The 6793-nt window shown below is 34.7% G+C and overlaps 1 pseudogene; it reads left to right on the top strand.

Annotated features, from left to right (window-relative positions):
- Positions 1-1578: 1578 nt before the first annotated feature.
- Positions 1579-1926, top strand: LOC102818832 (annotated as a pseudogene).
- The last annotated feature ends 4867 nt before the right edge of the window (positions 1927-6793 follow it).

Here is a 6793-nt window from a genome sequence, read left to right as displayed (position 1 = left end):
TTTCATTTTATGCAAATGAACTTCTAGTTTTGATAGCATGATTTGTTGAAGAAGCTATCTTTCCCCACTTAATGTGTTTTGATCCTTTGCCAAAGATATGTTGACTGTATGTGGATGAATTCACTTGTAGGTTCTTAATTATGTTTCAGTGCTCTATGTATCATTTTTGTACTTGTATCTGCTGTTTTGACCACTTTGACTGTATAGTATGTTTTGAGATCAGGAAGTGAAAGCCTCCAACTTTATTTCACCTGTTTAGTAATGCTTATCTGAAATTTATTTCCATATAAAGTTAGTGATATGCTTTTCCATCTCTCGAATGATGTTGGAATTTGAATTGGGATTGAATTACACATTACATCTATAGATTACTTTGCTAAGTGTTGATATTTTTATGTTATATCTTCCTGCCATGCACATGGTCTATTCTTCCACTTTTGTAAGTCTTTTTTGGTTTCTTGTAGTAGTGTTTTATAGTTTTCCTTGTATAGTTCTACTGTTTCTCTTGTTAGATTTATCCCTAGGTATTTCATCTTTTGATTGGTTATTATAGATGATGTTTACCTAATTTTATTTTCAGAGCTGTCTTTACTATTGCAAAGGCATTCTACTGATTTGTGTATGTTGATTTTGTACCCTGCAACACTATTGACTTAATGAATTCCAATAATTTTCTTACCGTGTTTTGGGGATTTTCTATGTACATAATCATATCATCTGAAAATAGAAAGAGTTTTACTTCTTTTTTGCCAATTTGTATGCCTTTCATTTCCCTTTCTTATCATAAAAGTCTAGCTAAGGTTTCTATCACAGTACTGAATATGAGTTGTGAAAAAGGACATCCTTATCTGGTTCAAACAGGGAATTCCTTCTGAGTCTGGTCTTTTCTTTGTTTAGAATTTATTTATTAATAACCTTATCAATTTCTTCTTTTGTTTTTAAGTCTGTTTATTTTCTCTTTATGTATTTGTTATTTTAGGTAGGTAGATTTTTTTCTAAAAATTTGTCCATTTTTTCTGGGTTTTCAAATTTGTTAGAGTACAAATCTTTATAGTATTCTATTGTTAGTCTATTCATCCCCCCATTGGTTCTGTTGTGATGTCACCCATATCTTTTTTAAATTGTGCTATTTGCATATTTTCCTTATTTTCTTTTGTTATATTTGCCAATGATTTGTCAATTTTATTAATCATTTCAAAGAAACAACTTCTTGCCTTATTGATTCTTTCTGTTTTTTTCTGTCTTCTGCTTCATTTATTTATGCTTTAATATTTAATATTTCTTTTCTTCTATTACCAGTATGCTTACGTTGCTGTCATTTTTCTAACAGTTGGAGATGTAGAGTTAATGTGTTGATTTTGGTTTATTCCTATTTTTGGATGTGTGTATTTATTGATATAAATTGTACTTTAAGTGCTGCTTTAATTGTGTTTCAAAGGTTTTGTACATTTTTTATGTGGAGTTTTCATTCTCAGGTTGTTTGAAGGAATCTTGGTCTTTTGGGCATGGTACATATCAAGGTAATGGTCCCAGCAGGATTCATTTATTCAAAAAGGAAATAATAAGAAAATACCCGACATGCAAAAATCTTGTGAAGAAAATGAAGGAAAGCCACAGAACAGGGCAAAAGCGAAGAAAGACCACCTTTTAGGAGATGTCCCACAGGCTTCAGAAAAGCCTCAACCTTCTGAGAAGGTGGAAGCCAGGAAGCACAGGAAACCTTAAAGGATGGCTGGCTCAACCTGTTCAAAGTTTTTAAGAGGACACTCCCATTAGGCATTTGGACCCTGTAGAGCTGTTAAGTGGAGTAAATGAGTTGGAAAGGTTGAGAGAGGAGATAAGAAGAGTAATAAATAAGATTGTGATGATACATTGGAAGTAAAGACATTCTGGAAGCTATCCTTACCAGTCTGCTTTAGGCCTTGAATTCTTTGTCTGGTATTAAGATCTGGCCCCTGCTTTCTTTTTGTTAACATTTTCTGATGTATCTTTGATCTTCATTTTACTTTTAATAATCTGGTGGTATTTTGTTTAGGTAGTTTTCCTTGTTACAAGTATCTCATTGAATTTTGTATGTTAACACATTTCCTAGGTCTGTTTTTCAATTTTAAAGTTTCACACATGTGTATGGAAATGTGTTCATTCCATATTGTAAAGTAGAACATAACAGGTTACAAAACAGCAAATTTAGTATTAGTTCACTTATGTAGGATAAAAATCCCAAATTGTGTGTATATGTGTGTGTGTACATACATATATCTGAAACTTAACTGCATATTTCCATGTGGTATGCCTTTTTTGTTTTTCTGTTTTTTGCTTATATGTATTTTTAATGAATACATTATTTGCATCATATAAAAATTAAAGATGTCATTTGATTTAAATAAATTTTTATTTCATTTTTTTTATTTGGTGTATTACACAGTAGCTTTTAAACAGAGTATTATTGAGTTTCCATGTAAATGATTTTTTCCTTGATCTTCCGATTGTTGATTTCTAATTTTATAGCATTATGTTCTGAAAATATGCTTTGTAGTTTCTCATGGTCTTTAAATTTATTGAGGCTTGCTTTGTGGTCTAACATAAGGTCTATTCTGCAAAATGTTCTGTATTCACTAGAAAAGAATGTCTATTGTGCCATTGTTGGGTTGAGTGCTCTGTGTAAGTCTATGAGGTCAAATTGGTTGATTGTTAGCTCTTCTGTGTCTTTGTTAAGTTTCTTACTAGTTCTGTCTTCCATGGAAAGTGGTATAGCTAAGCCTTCTCCTATTATTATGGAATCCTAGTACAACACTACAGTATAAGCACTGTACTGCTAAGAACAATGTCAGGAGTTCAGACCCACCAGTCACTCCTCAGAAACCTTATACAGTGTCATTGTGAGTCTGAATTGACTCAACAGTATTTAACAACAGCAACAAGTATTGTAGATTTGTTTATTTCTTTCTTCACTTCTATTAGAGTTGTATTTATATATTTTGAGGCTCTTTCATTGGAATCATAGATATTTATTGTGGTTTGGTTCTCTTGTTTTGATACTTTAAACATAACAGAATGTCCTTCTTTGTCTATTGTGCTAATTTTGCCATAGAGCCTTTTATCAGAGGTAAATGTTTTCACTCTTGCTCATTTTTTATTGCCATTAACTTCATTTTTTTTTTTTTTCATTCTTTGATATTAGTCTACTTTTGTAAGATTTGTCGCTTGTTGACAGTATATTGAAGGATCCTGGTTTCATATCCATTCTATGACTCTCTGTTTCTTGACTGGTGCATTCAATCCATTGACATTCAATGTAGTTATAGTGGCACTGCATGATAGTGCAGTGGGCCAGAAGATTGGTTTGAATCACAATGTCAGCAGTTCAAATCCATTTGCCACGCCTTGGAAATCCTATACAGGGATTCTATGAGTTGGAACCGATTCTACATCACTTAACAATAACAAGGCCATGAGTTGATTGCTGTTATTTTGCTGGGGTTTGTGTCTGTGTGTTTAAGTGTGTATGTGTGGTGCTGTTGGTTTGTTTCATAAAATTTTCTGTACTGAGTTCATTTTTTTTGTGTGATTTCTTGTAATTTTTGTCTTTGCCTTTGGTTTAACATTCATTAAATCTTTCATACAAACACTGGATTGTTATCCATACATAACATTGATATTTCAAATCCACCAGCTATTCCACAGGATAAATATGAGATTTTCTACTTCCACAAAGGATTACAGCCTTGGAAACTCTATGCAGAGTTTCCTATATATGGATTGAGTTTTTGTGGTTTGGACATGTATGCTAATTTCTGTTTCTTAGATACTTGTTGGAGATACTCTGTCTTCTTTCTTTTTGTGAACAGATATGATCGGTTGTCCATAAGACATTTTGGTGTTCTTGCATTGTTATTTTATTTATGATCGTGTGTTGTTGTGTTCTTAGTTATTCACCAACGGCCTCTAGGCAAGTATGATTAGCAAATGGAAATGTGTGCACCATTCTCTGTTCACCATATATGTAGCACAGTTTAGAATGGATTAGGCTGATTTCGGCTGTTGTCAGTGATCAGGTGTATAGCAGTTGGTACTGAGAGTTCTTGTTATTCTATAGCTGGCCAGGAACTGGCTCTGAGCATTCTGCAGATTAGAGCAAGGATATTTCACCTGCCTCTGAGAACATGGATGATGCAACCAGTATCTAACTCACAATAATGAAGGTTTAACTTATGGAAGACGAGGGTCTGTGTAGGATATAGATGACGAGGGTCTGTGCAGGATATAGATGAGGGTGTGGGCTGGCCATACCTCTGGTCACCATGGGACTATGGAGAAGAAAATAGAATGACACCTTTCTCCTCCACTGGGTGAGGCAAGGAGAAAACATACACACACAAGTGAACAAACAAGCAAACAACAGCAAAAAAGTAAACAGTAAGGGAGAAAAAGAATCACAGAGGCTCCATACAATAAACACTGGTCTTCAAACCACATGTCTATGGTTTGAGCCCACCAGCTTCTTCTTGGGAAAAAAAAAAAAAAAATGAGGCTTTCTGCTTCCGTGAAGATTTAAAAGTCTTGGAAACTTGGTACAGGGTCATTATGAGTTGGAAATGACTCAGAGGCACTTGACAACAACAAAAGGAGAAAATATAAGAAAATCATAATAGAAAAAAAAAAAAAGCAGATGTAAGCTCGAAATAATAATGCAATAAGAAAACAAATAAGAGAGGTAAAGAAAAAGAAAGCAAAATCATTAAGCAAAGTTAGGTAGAGTGATGAGTAAAAGTGTATAAGAGATGAAGTCGGAGTCTAGTAAAGAAAAATTGAGAACAAGTAGTAAAAAAAAAGAGAAAAATGTAGTAATCCAGGGTGAAGAGAACTAGAAGATAAACAGAAATGAAAGCACAGATAGAAAGTTTAAAAATCAAGGGACAGAGGTGGGGCTTGATGATGGATAGGGTAGAAGTGCTGTTAGAATCTCCAGTAGCAAAAACACAGAATACTGGATGAAGCAGGTTCAGGGGACAGTTCCAGAAATCTGAAACACATAGATAGGAATATTTAGAAAGTTTGAAGGTTTATAGCCAGTGGAATTTGTAGCAGAAGCAAGAAATCTTGGGCTTTCAAATTTGCTGGTCTCTGAGGCTCCTGGAGCCAGAGTCGCTGTCTTGGGCAAGACTGAGAGGAGAAGGATCAGACTGCCACTGACTGACTCCTGATGGAACTTCAATGATAAAGATGTAGACATTCTTTACTTCTTTTTTTTTTTCTTTTTTTCTTTTTTTTTGTATCTGTTCATTGGCCTCTTGTTATCTGCACACTTCCATTATGATAACTAGAGGAGTTGCCTGAGCAATTGCATACCTCCCCACCCCGGTGATTTCTACTATGCATGCACACAGAGCTCCTCAAAGTTTTAAAGGAACAGTTTCCACTTAAAACCAAAAGACAGTGTAAAACAGCCACAACTGACCCTGAAATGTTTATCGCTAGGAAAAAGGCTAGAATGGGGGTTGTGGAGCAGGAGAGACATGGAATAAACACAAAATGGGCTGAAAATTAAATCCTGAGTTACATCATATCCACTAACAGTGACATCTTGAAATTTCTCAGGCAACCTTGAAGGCAAGAAGCTGAAAGAGGAAATTAAAATCACACACATATTAATTAGCATACAGATTTTTTTCTCTTTTTTCTGTGATTATAGACTACAGTATTCAGTCGGTCTTTTTGCTGTTTCTGTTTTGTTTTGTTTTGTTTTTTGTCCCCTCTATACATTTAAGAGACTCTTTCTCTCCCTATATTACCCAAGAAGAGACAGCAATTGTTGTCATATAGCCATGCTACAATCCCACACTATAAAATTCCACAAACCAGGCAAGAACCAATACCTGCTGCATGCTACAGGTAGGCAGCCATCATCTGTGACAGTTATTCTCAGTCGAGTAATAAGGAGAGTGAAAAGGGAAGCCCATCTCCTGATCACATCTACCTGGAGACAATCAGAAAACATGAAAAATACCAAAACACACACTCATTTAAATATTAAGGCCACAGCTAGCTATTGAATATGCACAATAAAACAGAAGCAGATGACCATATCATCACATGTCCAGAAACAACATAAAGTGACAGAGACAAATGTTCTGGAGGCAGAACTACACTCCATACTGGAAGGAGGGCAGGCTTTGGAAATACCTGCAAAGGAATTCAGAAAAATTATTATAAAATGTATCAAAACACTTTACAATGGAGTTGAGTGAAATAAGGAAGAAGTCAGGAAAGCACTACAGGAACAATCAAATAAGATAGACAAAGCACTAGAAACATTTCAAAACATACAGAAAAAGTTTCAAGTGATTAAAAATAGGATATCAGATATGGACAATGCACTGAAAGGATTAAGGAGTAGAATTGAAGAGATGGAAGCAAGAACCAGTGAGCTGGAAGACAAATCTCTCAATATTATTAAGAAATAATATCAAGCAGAAAAAAAAGGATTAAAAAAAATCTGAAGAAGGTCTAAGATTCATGCTGGACAACATGAAGAGGAATAACAAGAATTATCAGCATTCTGGAACAGGAAGAATCACACAAGTCCACAGAAGAGATAGTTGAAGAGAATTTCCTTAACATCCTGAAAAGCAAAAAGATAAGCATTCAAGAAGCTCAATGAACCCCAGGAAGAATAGACCCCAAAAGAAAATCACAAAGACATATCATAATCAAGCTCTCCATAGTCAAAGATAAGGAGAGAATCCTGAAAGCAGCTAGTGAAAAGAGAAGTGTTACATACAAAGGCAAGCAA

This window comes from Chrysochloris asiatica, unplaced genomic scaffold (assembly GCF_000296735.1).
Source record: "Chrysochloris asiatica unplaced genomic scaffold, ChrAsi1.0 scaffold00193, whole genome shotgun sequence".
Taxonomy (NCBI): Eukaryota; Metazoa; Chordata; class Mammalia; order Afrosoricida; family Chrysochloridae; genus Chrysochloris; species Chrysochloris asiatica.
Note: the sequence above shows the minus strand (reverse complement) of the source record. Positions and strands in the feature narration are given on the sequence as shown.